The sequence below is a fragment of the Callithrix jacchus genome, chromosome 8, assembly GCF_049354715.1.
Source record: "Callithrix jacchus isolate 240 chromosome 8, calJac240_pri, whole genome shotgun sequence".
Classification (NCBI taxonomy): domain Eukaryota; kingdom Metazoa; phylum Chordata; class Mammalia; order Primates; family Cebidae; genus Callithrix; species Callithrix jacchus.
The window spans coordinates 118,270,969-118,287,218 of record NC_133509.1 but is presented as its reverse complement, the minus strand read 5'-3'; the positions used below and the strand labels follow the sequence as shown (position 1 = coordinate 118,287,218).

General features: G+C 35.3%; 1 long non-coding RNA gene across 3 annotated transcripts in view; it reads right to left on the bottom strand.

Annotated features, from left to right (window-relative positions):
* LOC118145000 (uncharacterized) overlaps window positions 1-16,250 on the bottom strand; it is a 139,006-nt gene that overhangs the window by 58,457 nt on the left and 64,299 nt on the right. The gene's annotated exons all lie outside the window — the stretch shown is intronic.

Here is a 16,250-nt window from a genome sequence, read left to right as displayed (position 1 = left end):
GATTTAGATCCATAAAAGTTTAGGAGTACTCAGATTAAAGGCCTTACTCCAAGCACATCAAAACAAAGCCTGATAATAGTAAGAGCTATTACTCCGAAGTTACTGTAATTTTCTTTTGGGGGGAGAGAAAAGGAAATAATCATGTTATCTCAGAGAATCAAATGGGAAAAGAAAACAAAGTCTACAGATAAATGCTAAAATTTTTAAAGCCAAATATCTTCACACCTAATAAAATGAGTCAATGCCTTATGCTGGGATTCAGGAGTTCAGGGGAGCCCTCAGTTCCCCTGAGCGGACATTTCTTCAGGTTCTTGGTCTGTCACTCCCCAAGTATGGGAGAGGAGACCATGGCATAGTGCACTAATAAAAGTAAATGCTGGACTCAAAAGTGTTTGTAGATAGTGACTTATTCAGAGAGAGGGAGAGAGAGAGAAGCAGGAGAAGAAGAGAGAAAACTTCCACAAAGAGCATGTGGAAGTGGGACCCCAGAAGGGAAATCCAGGAGGGGAAAGAGAGCTTTCACTATGTGGGAGGGGATTCCAGAGAGCTGGAAATCCGGTGTGGGTGAAGGAGCAGGGGAATTTATCCTGGGAGAAATTCCCACCTCCTCAGATTCCTCTGGCCAATGAAAGGGGTTCCTTAGAACTTCCACTGTAATAATTGTCTCTTAGTTTCTTCCGGTGCCATGAAATTTAAACATAAACCATTAAATCTCCCGGATAGACAGAGATGGGAGGGCAGCATGGCACTGAGAAGTTCTTGCCCTTAAAACTACACCCCCGGGCCTGGCGCAGTGGCTCACGCTTGTAATCCCAGCACTTTGGGAGGCTGAGGCGGGTGGATCACAAGGTCAAGATATCGAGACCATCCTGGTCAGCATGGTGAAACCCCGTCTCTACTAAAAACACAAAAAATTAGCACGGCATGGTGGCCCGCGTGCCTGTAATCCCAGCTACTCAGGAGGCTGAGGCAGGAGAATTGCCTGAACCCAGGAGGCGGAGGTTGCGGTGAGCCGAGATCACGCCATTGCACTCCAGCCTGGGGTAACAAGAGCGAAACTCCGTCTCCAAAGAAAAGAAAAAAAAAAAAAACTACACCCCCTTTGGACCCAGAAAGAGAATACATTCCCTCAAATGCATTCCAGTTTTTCTACCTTGTGAACATCTAGCTGACCTTGTAAAATTCAGACTATATATTATGTAAGTGTGGATAGCAAAACTACATGAAAAAGAATTGATTTCCTCTTCTACTCCTCCTCCTACTTCTTTTTCTTCTTCTTAAAGTAAGGTTTTGGAGAAAATCCTTAACTTTGTGTGGAAGATGTTGACATATTTCTTCTAAAATAAAAATTAAACTGCTGCATCTAGCACAGACAGCCATTTAAAAAGTCATATGCAGCCGGGCGCGGTGGCTCACGCCTGTAATCCCAGCACTTTGGGAGGCCGAGGCGGGTGGATCACTAGGTGAATAGACTGAGACCATCCTGGTCAACATGGTGAAACCCCGTCTCTACTAAAAATACAAAAACTTAGCTGAGCATGGTGGCGCGTGCCTGTAATCCCAGCTACTTGGGAGGCTGAGGCAGGAGAATTGCCTGAGCCCAGGAGGCGGAGATTGCGGTGAGCCGAGATCACGCCATTGCACTCCAGCCTGGGTAACAAGAACGAAACTCCGTCTCAAAAAAAAAAAAAAAGTCATATGCTTGGTGATTTTTTTTTTTTTTTTTGAATTTTCGAGATACCATATGCAATATATTCTTTAGTTCTGGAAAGTTTTCTTAAATTATTTGTTTAATAATTTTCCCCCACCCCTTGTTTACCTATCTAATAACTTAAAAGTATTCATTAATTAGATATTAGATCTTAAATAGTAGACTTTCATCAGTTTTCCTCTTTTAAACAAAACATCTTCCTCCTAGTGTGCCATTCCTCAGTTCTAAGTTCCATTAATCTATCAGAATGTAAACTTCCAGTCTTCTAATTTGGAGAGGAGTGAGGTGCTCAACTTCACCCATAGGAGTCTTATAAGTTTAACTGTATTTTATGTATACTTTAAAATTATTATTGAAAATTACAAATCTATAGTAGAGAGGATAATATATTAATCCCCAAGTATTTATTACAAGGCTTTAGCAATTCAAATTATGAACAATCTTACCTAAAATCTAACAAACTTCCTTTTTTTCCATGATATAATTTAGAAGCAAACCCCAGGCATCATATTTTATATTTAAATATTGTGATATAACCTCTAAAAGATAAAAGTTATTTTGAACATAATAGAAATGTTATTATCACAACTGTGCAATGAAGTGACAACTCAGCATGCTTGGCTTGCTCAAATCCCACACATTCTCAAGAAAGATCTGTCTTTAGGAAGGGTTCTTGGCTGGATTCTGGAAGAGGCATGCTAAACCCTTGGAATATTCTTCTTAAGACAAGAATTTTTGTATGCTTGAAGCTTTGGGCCATGCAGTAACAGTTTGATCAGATAATTTATACTAACACTATAATTTATGTGAACACCTGTTGTTGGAGGTTGGATAGCTTAGATCAGTTTTCAGGTCAGAAGAGATTAGATCATACATACAGAACTGATGCCCAACAAAAATCCTGGACATCAAAGCTCAGGAAGTCTTCTCTGAGTTGTAAAACTTTGCACATACTGTCACACATAATTACTGGGAGAATTAAGTGTGTCCTTAAGACTGCACTAGAATAAGACTGCACTCCTGGAAGAGTGTGCCTGGTTTCTTTTAATGTTTCCCCATAAGCCTTCTCCCTTTGCTGTTTTTACATGCATCATTTCACTATGACAAATTATAATAGTAAATATAATAACACTTCTGAGTCTTGTGAAATCTTTTTTTGCAAATCATTTAGTCTGGCAGTGGTCTTGGAGACCCCAAGCAGAACACGTAAAAATGACAATATTTTTTATATAGTGAATGACCCATTTCCCAGATTTCATGTGTGTCTGTCTGTGTCTGTGTGTGAGTGTGTGTGTGTGTGTGTGTGTGTGTGTGTGTATGTGTTTGAATTACAATCCAAATAAGATATAGGTGGATGTTCTTCTCACATTTCTCAATGAACATGTTTCATCTTTGTTCTATCAACTTACTTGATGAGCAAATTGGTTGGTTTTTCTCCTACTATAGTTTGTGATGGTTTCAATTTTAATGATTAACTACATATGGTGTTATTTAAACTATGTCCCTCTCTTCTGTACTGTTTTAATTATGTATTTTCTTTTCCAAAATTTAGCTGGAAAACTTCGAAAAGAAAAAAACATTTCATCACCAACTATTTGCTGACCCTAAGGCATAGTTTATATAGAAAATGATGCAATGTTTAATATTCCCTTATTTATTAGTTTTCAAAATAATGAGGTGCTTCTTCAAACATCCTCAGAGGTTAATCAAAGAGAGTGCTTTTTAAAATCATTGTTGTTGTTTAGTATTACTATAAAAGCAAAAAAATTACCACATTTGATGTGTTTAACTTACTCTATTTGTAATTTTTTTATTGATAATAATTATATATATATATTAATGGGGTACATGTAATAATTTGAGGCATGTATACAACATATAATAATTCCAGAGTAATTAGGCTAAATATCACTCACTATCTATCAACAATATTGCTTTGAATATTTGCCAATCCTTTATATCGGGAACATTCCAAATATTATTTTTTACTATTTTGAAATGTACAATAAATTGTTGCTAACTAAGTCAGTTAACTGCACAAGCAAAGGCTAGAATTTACTTCTTTCTAATTGTATTTTTGTATTTATTAACCAACTTCACTTTATCCCTCCACTCAGTACTTCCCAGCCTCTGGTAACTATCATCTTACTCCCTACCTCCAATGAGACCAACGTCTGAGCTCTCACATCTGAGTGAGAATGTATGCTATTTGTTATTCTATGCATGGCTTATTTCACTAAATATAGTGTCCTCTCATTTCACCCATGTTGCTGCAAATGACAACATTACATTTTTTAATGGCTGAATAATATTCCGTTGTGTATATTGCAAAACCTATTTCTCAACTGATCAACCCTTAGGTTGATTCCATGTCTTGACTACTATGAATGATGTTGCAATAAACATGGGAGAGCACATGTTTTTAATATATACTAATTTCTTTTCTTTTGGCTATATACCTAGTGGTGGAATTTTGGATTATATTGTCATTCTATTTTTATCTATTTTTAATGTTTTTATAGAAACAGGGATTCACTCTGTCACCCAGGCTGGCATGCGGTTGTGTGATCACAACTTAGTTCATACTTGAACTCCGGGGCTCCAGCCGTCCTCCTGCCTTAACCTCCTGAGCAGCAGGGACTACAATTGTGCATCACTATACCTGTCTGGTAGTTCCATTTCTAGTGTTTTGAGGAAGCGCCAAATTGTCAGAAATAAAATATTGTGTCTATCTTTCTCTGTACCCTCACCAGCATTTACTATTTTTGAACTTTTTATAACATCCATTTTAAATGGGTCAACATGCTATCTCATTGCGGTTTTGATTTGCAATGTGCTGATGATTTGTTAATGTGATGTATTATGTTTATTGATTTGTATATGTTGAAGCATCCTTGCATCACTGGGCTGAATCCCACTTGATCATAATGAATGATTTTTTAATGTGTTTAATGTCCATCATAGGTACTACTCTGTAGTTTTTTTGTCATTGTTGAGTTCCTGTCTGCTTTGTATATCAGGATAAACCTGGCCTTGTGTAATTAATTAAAGTATACTCTCCTCTTCAGTTTTTTGGACAAGTGTGAGCAGAAATGGTACGAGTTTTTTAAATGTTTGATAGAATTAAGCAGTAAAGCCATCAGGTCTGGGCTTTTCTTTAATGGGAAACATTTTATTACTGCTTCAAACATTTTATTACCCATTAGTGGTCTGTTAAGGTTTTCATTTCTTCTTCACACAATTTTGGTAGGTTGTGTGAGTCCAGAAATGAATCCATTTCTTCTATGTTTTACAATATGTAGGCACTTTTTTATATATTCATGATAATCTTTTGTAATTCTGTCGATTCTTTTAAATCTCCTTTTGGTCTTGATTTTATTTATTTGGGTCTTTTTTTCTGAGTCAAGCAAATTTTTTTGCCAATTTTGTTTATTAAAAAATACTGTTTTGTTGAACTTTTGCATTTTTGGCCCAATTTCAATTATTTTTACTCTGATTTTTATTATTTCTTTCCTCATATTAATTTTGCTTTGGTTTGTTTTTGCTTTTAGTTTTGTGAGTTACATTATTAGTTTGTTTATTTGAAGTCTTCCTACTTTTTTATGCAGGTGCTTATAGCTATAAACCTCTCATTTAGAACTGCTTTTGCTGTATTCCATAGGTTTTGGTATAAGTGTTTCCGTTTTCATTTGTCTCAGGGAATTTTTAAATTTTGTTTTTAATTTTTTCTTTGACTCATTCATTGTTTGGGCACATGCTGTTTAATTTCCATAAATATATATGGTTTCCAATGTCCCTTCTGTTATGATTTCAAACTTTATTCCATTGTGGTCAGAGAAGATACTTGATATGGTTTTTGTTTTTAAAAATATGTTCAGACCTATTGTGTAACCTAACATATGGTCTATTTTGGAGAATGTTTCATAAGCTTTTGTAAAAATTGTGCATTGTGCAGCTGTTGGATGAAATGTTATATAAATATCTGTTAGGTTCATTTGGTCTAGAGAAAAATTTAAATTCAATTTTTAAAAAAATTCTGCTGAATAATCTGTTCATTGCTTAAAATAGGGTGTTTAACTTTTCTAACATTATTATGTCACAACCAACTTACCCTTTTAGGTTTATTAATATTTGTCTTATGTGTTTGGGTATTCTGGTGTTTAGATGCATATATGTTTAAAGTTGTTATATCTTCTATCAACCCCTTTATAATTGTATAATGGTCTTCTTTGCCTTTTTTAAAATTCTTTTACTATTCCTGACTAAAAGTCTATTTTGTCTAAGTATAGCTACTCTACTTTTCTTTGTTTTTGATTTTCCTGGCATATATTTTTTTATCTCTTACTTTCAGTGTATGCAAATCTTTATAAATGAAGTGAGCCTCTTGTAGACAATAGGTAGTCGAATCTTTTTAAAATCCATTTAGCCACTCACTCTATCACTTGTAATTGGATTGTTTCATTTACATTCAAGGTTATTTATGATAAGTAAGGGTTTACTGCTTATATTTCGTATTTGTTTTCTGGTTGTTTTGTAAATCATTTCTTCCTTTTTACTCTGTTGTGGTTAAGTGATTTCCTCTGTTAGCATGTTTGGATTCTACGCTATTTATTTTTAGTATATCTATTACAGGTTTTTGCTTTGAGATTACCATGAGGATTACAAAAATAAAAAATCTTATAATGAGATTTAAAATGGATAATGACTTAACTTTAATCACAAATAAAAGCATTGAAAAGAAATTCTTCAAGTTGACATCATATATTTTCTTTTTGAGGTTTCATTTATACCTGTAACCAATTGTTGCAGTTATTATTCTTTTCAATAGTTTTTTTTATTGCATTTTAGGTTTTGGGGTACATGTGCAGAACATGCAAGATAGTTCCATAGGTACACACGTGGCAGTGTGTTTTGCTGCCTTCCTCCCCTTCACCCACATCTGGCATTTCTCCCCATGCTATCCCTCCCCAGCTCCCCCCGGGCTGTCCCTCCCCTATCCCCCCCAGTGTGTAGTGCTCCCCTCCCTGTGTCCATGTGTTCTCATTGTTCATCACCCGCCTATGAGTGAGAATTTGCGGTATTTCATTTTCTGTTCTTGTGTCAGTTTGCTGAGAATGATGTTCTCCAGATTCATCCACTCTAGTGACTGTTTCTTTTGCCGTGCAGAAGCTGTGGAGTTTGATTAGGTCCCATTTGTCTATTTTGGCTTTTGTTGCCAATGCTTTTGGTGTTTTGGTCATGAAGTCCTTGCCTACTCCTATGTCCTAAATGGTTTTGCCTAGATTTTCTTCTAGGGTTTTTATGGTGCCAGGTCTTATTTTTAAGTCTTTAATCCAGCTGGAGTTAATTTTAGTGTGAGGTGTCAGGAAGGAGTCCAGTTTCTGCTTTCTGCATGTGGCTAGCCAGTTTTCCCAACACCATTTATTAAACAGGGAATCCTTTCCCCATTGCCTGTTTTTGTCAAGTTTATCAAAGATTCTATGGTTGTAGATATGTTGTGTTGCCTCCGATGCCTCTGTTCTGTTCCATTGGTCTATATCTCTGTTTTGGTACCAGTACCATGCTGTTTTGATTACTGTAGCCTTGTAGTATAGTTTGAAGTCCAGTAGTGTGATGCCTCCCGCTGTGTTCTTTTTGCTTAGAATTGACTTGGCTATGCGGGCTCTCTTTTGGGTCCATATGAAGTTCAAGGTGGTTTTTTCCAGTTCTGTGAAGAAAGTCAATGGTAGCTTCATGGGGATAGCATTGAGTCTGTAAATTACTTTGGGCAGTATGGCCATTTTCATGATATTGATTCTTCCTAACCATGAACATGGAATGCTTCTCCATCTGTTTGTGTCCTCTCTGATTTCGTTGAGCAGTGGTTTGTAGTTCTCCTTGAAGAGGTCCTTCACATCCTTTGTTAGTTGTATTCCTAGGTATTTTATTCTCTTTGTAGCAATTGTGAATGGCAGTTCGTTCTTGATTTGGCTTTCTTTAAGTCTGTTATTGGTGTATAGGAATGCTTTTGATTTTTGCACATTGATTTTATATCCAGAGACTTTGCTGAAGTTGTTTATCAGTTTCAGGAGTTTTTGTGCTGAGATGATGGGGTCTTCTAGATATACTATCATGTTGTCTGCAAATAGAGACGATTTGGCTTCCTCCTTTCCTGTTTGAATACCATTTATTTCTTTTTCTTTCCTGATTGCTCTGGCTAGAACTTCTAGTACTATATTGAATAGGAGTGGTGAGAGAGGCCATCCTTGTCTAGTGCCAGATTTCAAAGAGAATGCTTCCTGTTTTTGCCCATTCAATATGATATTGGCTGTTGGTTTGTTGTAAATAGCTTTTATTATTTTGAGGTACATTCCATCAATACCGAGTTTATTGAGGGTTTTTAGCATAAACAGCTGTTGAATTTTGTCAAAGGTCTTCTCTGCATCAATTGAGATAATCATGTGGTTTTTGTTTTTGGTTCTGTTTATGTGGTGAATTACTTTTACAGTCTTGCGTATGTTGAACCAGCCTTGCATCCCCGGGATGAATCCTACTTGATCATGATGGATAAGCTTTTTGATGTGCTGTTGCAATCAGCTTGCCAGTATTTTATTGAAGATTTTTGTGTCTGTGTTCATCATGGATATTGGCCTGAAGTTTTCTTTTCTTGTTGAGCCTCTGCCAGGTTTTGGTATCAGGATGATGTTGGTCTCATAAAATGATTTGGGAAGGATTCCCTCTTTGGATTATTTGGAAAAATTTCAGAAGGAATGGTACCAGCTCCTCTTTGTGGGTCTGGTAGAATTCAGCTGTGAACCCATCTGGACCTGGGCTTCTTTTGTATGGTAGGCTCTTAATTGCTGCCTCAACTTCAGACCTTGTTATTGGCCTATTCATAGTTTCAGCTTTCTCCTGGTTTAGGCTTGGGTGGACACAAGTGTGCAGGAATTTATCCATTTCTTTCAGGTTTACTAGTTTATGTGCATAGAGTTGTTTGTAATATTCTCTGATGATGGTTTGAATTTCTGGGGAATCTTTGTTGATTTCCCCTTTATCGTTTTTTATTGCATCTATTTGGTTATTCTCTCTTTTCTTTTTTATGAGTCTGGCTAGTGGTCTATTTTTTTGATCTTTTCAAAAAACCAGCTCTTGAATTTATTGATTTTTTGAAGGGTTTTTTGTGTCTCTATCTCCTTCAGTTCTGCTCTGATCTTAGTTATTTCTTGTCTTCTGCTAGGTTTTGAGTTTTTTTTATCTTGCTCCTCTAGTTCTTTCAATTTTGATGATAGGGTGTCAATTTTGGATCTCTCCACTCTTCTCATGTGGGCACTTATTGCTATATATTTTCCTCTAGAGACTGCTTTAAATGTGTCCCAGACATTCTGGTATGTTGTGTCTTCATTCTCGTTTGTTTCGAAGAACTTCTTTATTTCTGACTTTATTTCATTGTTTATCCAATCAACATTCAAGAGCCAGTTGTTCAGTTTCCATCTTTTCAATAGTTTTATCTTATAGTCTTTATACTTAAAAGCAAGTGATTTACTTACACCAATTAGAGTGTCAAACAATTCTGAATTTGTCTGTTTTATATTTTCACCAGTGAATTTAATACCTTTAGCTGTTTCTTTGTTACATGTTAGTGTCCTTTTCAATTTCATTCAGATCAAAGAACTCCCTTCACTATATTTTGTAATATAGGCCTGCTGTTGATGAATTCCCTCAGCTTTTGTTTATCTGAGAAAGTAAGTCTTTATCTCTCTTTTTTGTTTCAATATTAGCTTTGCTGTGTACAATATCCTTAACAGACAGGTGTATTTTTTCTTTTTTTTAGCACCTTGCATATAGCATCCCACTTTTTTCTGATATGTAAGGTTTCCACCAAGAAATTTACTGAAAGCCATATTTGGGCTCCAATGAATGTGATATGTGTCTTTCCCCTTGATGTCTTGACTATTCTTACTTTTTAAGAAAAATTTTACTAGTCAATTATAATTTGTCTGGGAAATTCCTCTTTCAGTTGAATTTCATGGGTGTCCTCTGAGGTTCCTGTGTTTGAATGCTGTCGTCTTTCTCCAGATTTGGAAAATTTTCAGTCACCGTTTTAAGGTTGCTTTCAAGGCCTTTTTGGTCTCTCATCTCCTTTGGGAATTCATAGTAGGTGGATATTAATTTATTGATGTGTCCTATATTCCTCATAGGCTTTCTTCACTCTTTTTTTTTTCTTTTCTCTTTTTCTCCTCAGATTGGGTAATTTCATATGTTCTGTCTTTAAGCTCATATATTCTTCTGGTGTTTGACTAAGTCTGATGTTGAAAATTTCTAATGAGTTTTTTTGTCCATTTATTATATTACTCATTTCTGGGATTTCTTTTTTTAATTATTATTTTTTCTCCATTATCTTATTTTGTTTCTGTTTTGTTTACAAAATTTTACTTAGTTTTTTTTCATATTTTATTGTGATTCTCCCAATTATTTCTGAATTATCTGTCAGACATTTCAGAGATCTTCAATTCTTCTGGATGCGATCCATTGCTGGAGCATTATTGGTTTTTTATCTTTTATTCTGAGGGGGTGAAGTTAAATTTCTCTGAGGTTTATGATTCTTGCATCTTTACAATGATGCCTATATATTTGCGGAGACAGCCACCTCGTCTAGGTTTTGCACGTGCACTTTGGTGGTGTTAGATCTTTACTACTTAGTATCAGAACTTAAATGCTATCTCGTTGTTGCTTCCCTTTCTGGGGATTACTTATAGTAAGCACCAGAAGTAAAACAATAAATTGGAACTAGCTCATTGCTTGCCATTAATTATTATTATTATTAATTCAATTGTTTTTATCAACTTGTTTTATGTTAGTTTTCTCCCCAAAGATATAAAATCATTGTTCTCCACTCGTATCTCATCATAAAGAATTGAAAATTTTCTTGCAAGCTCAGATTTTTGTAGGATGTCCTTGGAGCATGATAAGCTTCCTGCAACAGGAAAAGGAAGTAATCCAGGCTTTTACTGGTCTAACAAAGAAAATTGGGCTGTTAATGTCAATTGGTTCATAAACACTGTGATTGACACTCTTCAGTTTGCTGAAATACTATAATGTCATCCCTATGCCTCTCTCTACCAGCCTAGTATTCTCAACTCACAACAAATTTCTATGAGGAAAAAATCTCAAATTTTCAATGCCAGATATAGTATGCATCTAAAGTAAAATAAATAAATTTTAAAAATAAATTTAACTCAGATTTTAAAAATAAAAACGCTCAGATTTTCTATGACGATTGGAGAACAGAATGGCTTAAACTGCCACTAGGTCAGTGGGAGTACGACAAGTCAAATTGTTCCACAGAGTTTCAATCAAAGTATATTCTTAGATTTATTTCATTCTTCTGCAGCAACAGGTTATCCAACCTTGAGCATCTCTTATGTCATACATGGTGATTCAGCTTGTTTTTCATAACTATCCCTGTTAGAAGGCATTTATGTTTTTTCTAATGAAGACATTGCTTTTTAACTTTCAAGATATTGTTTACAGTTACTCTCTATAGCAAAGACCTGGAATCAACCCAAATGCCCATTGATAATAGACTGGATTGGAAAAATGTGGCACATATACACCATGGAATATTATGCAGCAATCAGAAATGTTGAGTTAGTGTCGTTTGTAGGGACATGGATGAATCTGGAGAACGTCATCCTCAGCAAACTGACACAAGAACAGAAAATGAAACACCGCATATTCTCACTCATAGGTGGGTGATGAAAAATGAGAACACATGGACACAGAAAGGGGAGTACTAAACACTGGGGTCCATTGGGGGGAAAAGGGGAGGGCCAGTGGGAGGGGGAGGTGAGGAGGGATAGCCTGGGGAGAAATGCCAAATGTGGGTGAAGGGGAGAAGGAAAGAAAAGCACACTGCCATGTGTGTTCCTACGCAACTGTCTTACATGCTCTGCTCATGTACCCCAAAACCTAAAATCCAATAAAAAATTAAAAAAAAAAAAAAAAGATGTCATCGCTCTCATTTTCTTGGTCCTTGTTCATTTATACCCAACCATTCTTTCATTTTATTGGGTTAAACCTAATGTATGCATTATATCTGATGAAATGAATATATCATATAAGAAAACAAAAGCAAAATTTACAAAAATGTTTTTATTATTTGTTTACAAGCTAATGTAATGTCTGATGCATCAAGATAAAATAATAGTTGAATGTTTTGGTTGTTTAATTTACTTAACTGCTTACAGTACCAATTTTAGAAAGAGTTCCCTCTTACCACAGGAAGTATCATTGTAAATATTTTGCTGAGCAAATTTGTAGTTGCAGTATTATCAGTATTTTCTCTTCTAACTTAATTTGAAGAAAAATTATTCAATAATCACTTTCTTTAATTTCCTGAAGTAATACATACAAAAGAGTCTAAAACTTGTCTTCGTAGAGCTTTTCTTTTTTTTGATTTCTACCCTTGTTTCAATGGTTATTGAATGATTCTTTCAATTTTTCTGTACTCATATAATGACACAAAAATACGCTGGGCACTAAGGGTAAATATACAAAATATATAGTAATCTACTCCTGATTTTCAAGAAACTTGTCATGACATTGAATAGATATACATAAATTATCTTTGTTTAAACTGCTATAACAAAATACCATAGACTTGGTCACTCATAAACAGAAATGATTTGTCACCGATTTGGAGGCTGGAAAGTCTAAGATAAAGGAACCAGCAAATTTTGTGTCTGGTGAAGGCCCCTTTCCTGGTTAAAAGATGGTATCTTCTTTTTTTTGAGCATGAAAATAAATCTTTATTTTCAGTTATTACCCACCAGTAAGAGAAAGTTAGGTTCACAGTTTTAGCTCTTGACAGAAAGTCAACTAGGAGGCAAATTTATATCCATCAGATACAACTAATGGACCAGCTTTTTAAGTTCAGGCTATCTTGAAAGCTTGCAACCTACCAGATATTGCTGTGTTATCTCTCACAACAGCAATGGGTGACACTGAGTAGAAGCTGTGAAGTGTTTTTAATAGCAGGTGTTTTCTATAGTATGTTGCTGGAAATCAAGATGTTTATAAACATGGTACATGTTCAGAAATGAGTTAGATACTTGAAAATCTCAACACAGTGATTCAGGAGTGCGTATGTTGCAGTCTCAAGAGGGGTCAACAGTTGACATGGTCTAAATTAATCCCTGGGTAGCAGGTATGTTTGTAAATATAAAATTATATTAGACATTAGTACCAGTGCAGAACATGTTCAGCATCATAAGATCCAAAACACCAGCACAAATTTATCCATCATTAAAAAGTTACCTCCTTCCTAAAATGTCAGAATAGTAGGTAACTGAGATTAAGAAATTTAATACAAATGAGTAACTCTTGTACAATTTCTCTTTTAGAAGTATAAGTGAGGTATCTTCTTACTATTTCCTCACATGAACAGGTTAAGCTAGTTCTCTGGAATCTCTTTTATAAGGGCATTAATCCCATTCATAATGGTCCAATGCACATGACCTACCATCACATTAGGTTTGAATAAATACATTTTGGGGGTATACAAACTTTCAGACCATAGCACTCATATACAAACATAGAAGCCTGTATACATATGTAGCACAAAATAACTATTAAAATGTTCTTGTACAGTATATAATTTGTTACATTAATAAAACAAAAATATTTAATTTTATAAGATAAATTATTTGGGGCTAAAACTGCCCCAAAATGTCTAAAAATAGGTAAGAACTTTTAGAGGAATCTGGAATCATTTGAATAATATTCAAGAAGACAACTTAAAAGGTGAAAAGTAGAAATAAAGTTGTAAGTACAGAAATCAGAAGACCTGTTTCAGGCTACATTTGTTCTTTAGCTCTATAAATAGTTATTAACGTCTTACGCTATTCCAGGTGAGGATATAGAAAATCTTTATGGGAGGTAATCAACCTGACTAAATTAGAAGCTCTTGTGAGATGTATAGAGAACAGGAGTTGATAAGGCAAAATTGAGGGCAATACTAGGATCTAAAGCTGCCGAAGTCTTGTTCTTCTTTCCCCCATCCCGGTATTTCTTTTTTGTTTTATATATAATATATTGTTTATGAAAGCCTCACATCTATGTCTTCACTACTCTTAATCCTTATATTTTATCTTTATATTCCATCATCTTTTTTCAGTAATTATTTCTCTTCTTCTTGTATTTCATTTATTCTTATTTATATCAAGTAAATGTGATGTGTGTCTTGTATGAAAAAGCACAATTGCTTTAATTCTAAACATTCCTATAAGTCCTGTCTTCACAACTTCTTATTTTCAGTGTTGGCAGAGTTCCTCTCCAATGTGGAGGATAATTTAGCTTTTGGGTGTCCAGTTGTGAATAGTTGAGAGGGTCATTTCAGTTTTGCTTTTAAAATATTTCTCTCAGGTAGAAAATTACTAGCTCCTGCAACTACAGATTAGACATCCTAAGAAATTTTTACTTTTGGCCTGGGACTACGACTTGTACTAGTTACAGTGATATTACTGAGTGGTGCTGTTAGCAGTATTGGAAAATTGTTTACTCAATTGGAAGTGATGAAGAAGGTCAAAATTAAACACATTTTAATGCTTTCAGGCACACTATTACATACTGTTTTGCAGTTTTTGAAATAGGGATCTTTTATGTTAACAGGTAAACTGATTGAGCCACTACAGAAAGAGTTCTACAATCTACAGTTTAACAACGTCTTTTAACTTCCACTTCACCACTCACTGATGTTAAACTCCTGCTGGCCTCCATTAGCAGCAAAACACAAAGGTTCAAAGGAGATAAGAAGAAGCTCTCTGTATAAGATGATCTACAGATATATGGATATATGTACAAAAAGAATGTCAACATTGACATTTTTGCCATTTTAATGTTTATTTTTTTCTTCAATCAATAAAGATGTTTTTAAGACACATTTCCATGATAATACCACAGTATTTCCTTTGAAATAAATCACTTGCTTTGACATTTTGATTAATTTTGGGGTTTATGAATATGTCTAAATATTTGTTATTTAATTTTTCTTGTGCCTGGCTTGACTAATAAATAAAATTATGAATTTTGAGAAATAAATTCCTCTCCCTTCTGCTCTGCTTTCCTCCAAGATAATGCTTGTGCTTGACAATTTTCACCATGTGTATCAGCCTATCTCTTCATCTGTGCCATTGTTAACACTTCCTCTCACTTTCCCCTGAATCACATTTAACATCTGCCCTTTGATGATCAGATGTGTCTATGAGCCTCTCATGGGTGCCTGCTTCACTGGCCTCCCTGGCACTGAGCTCACATTGCAACTGGCATTAATATTGATGATATCAGTGCTTCCAACCTCTGTCTCCCATCACAGCAGTCTGTCCTCATTTCCATCTCCTTTCCTTGTAGCAATGATTGCCACCATGACTATTCATCAGCCCTCTTTGGTCATTAAGCTGCAAATGTGCACCCATGGCACCTGCAGTGAAGTCGGTGTCTATTACCTAATGGCTTCGCAGAAGCCAGGATTCAATCACTTAGTTCGTGAACATCTTACCTACTATTAGTAATTTCAGCTTTTGTGTGGAATTAACTATAGTTGTAGACAAAACATTCCAAATATTTGAATTAGAAGAAGGGGCGTATTGCAAAATTATTACAACCATTGTCTCTGAAGATAGACATGTTTTCATTCCAGGATCTGCTATGAAGCCTTGGAAACTCAGACACCACTATATAACTCAGTTTCTTCATGATTATAAGAGGAATAAGTGTCCCTACCTCACAGGTAAATTAAATTAAACAGACCAAGTCTACCGAATTAAATGGGGGTCACACAGCTGCTTGGTAATGGGTTTTGGCCAAAATGATATTCATCCTTGGACTGAGAAGAATATATCTTTATAAATACATGCACTACTGATCTGTATTTTCCACATTTTATCTACTACACACTCATTCTCTGTAAGCTATTCAATATATTAAATTTATTAAGCATAGTTGGAAAGTCTAATTACTTTTGATAGAAAATTCTACCCCTACTGACATTTCATATTTGTTGAAATTCAGGCCCTTGTCATTTATTGCAATAATTGATATAACAACTGTCATACCACCATGCCCTGCATCTACTCTTGATATTGTTACCAGAGTAAGCTACAAATCAGAACACATCAGTGTCCCCTATTAAAGCCTGTCTTTGTTAACTCCCAGTAGCTTTTCAGATAAATCCAATCTCTTTAATATGGTACATGATGTGTAACATCAGGTGTTCCTCATCAATTTTCTCTCCTTCACATCCACATTCAACCCAGGCAAAAGTATCTGAAGTTGGCAAAATCTCCCAGGTTCTCTCTAAGCCCTGAGCTTTTGTAGTCATGGTTCTCTGTAACATCATAGGACTAACTGTTACTCAAGCAGTGTAGATATTATCCACCCTGGGAAATTTTATCTGACCTATCCACAACCATTACAAATACCCCTCAAAACACTCTTACCCATAACACTTCCTACATTGTATGTATCGTCTGAATCATGTAAAGACTTCCAATGAGGTCTATGA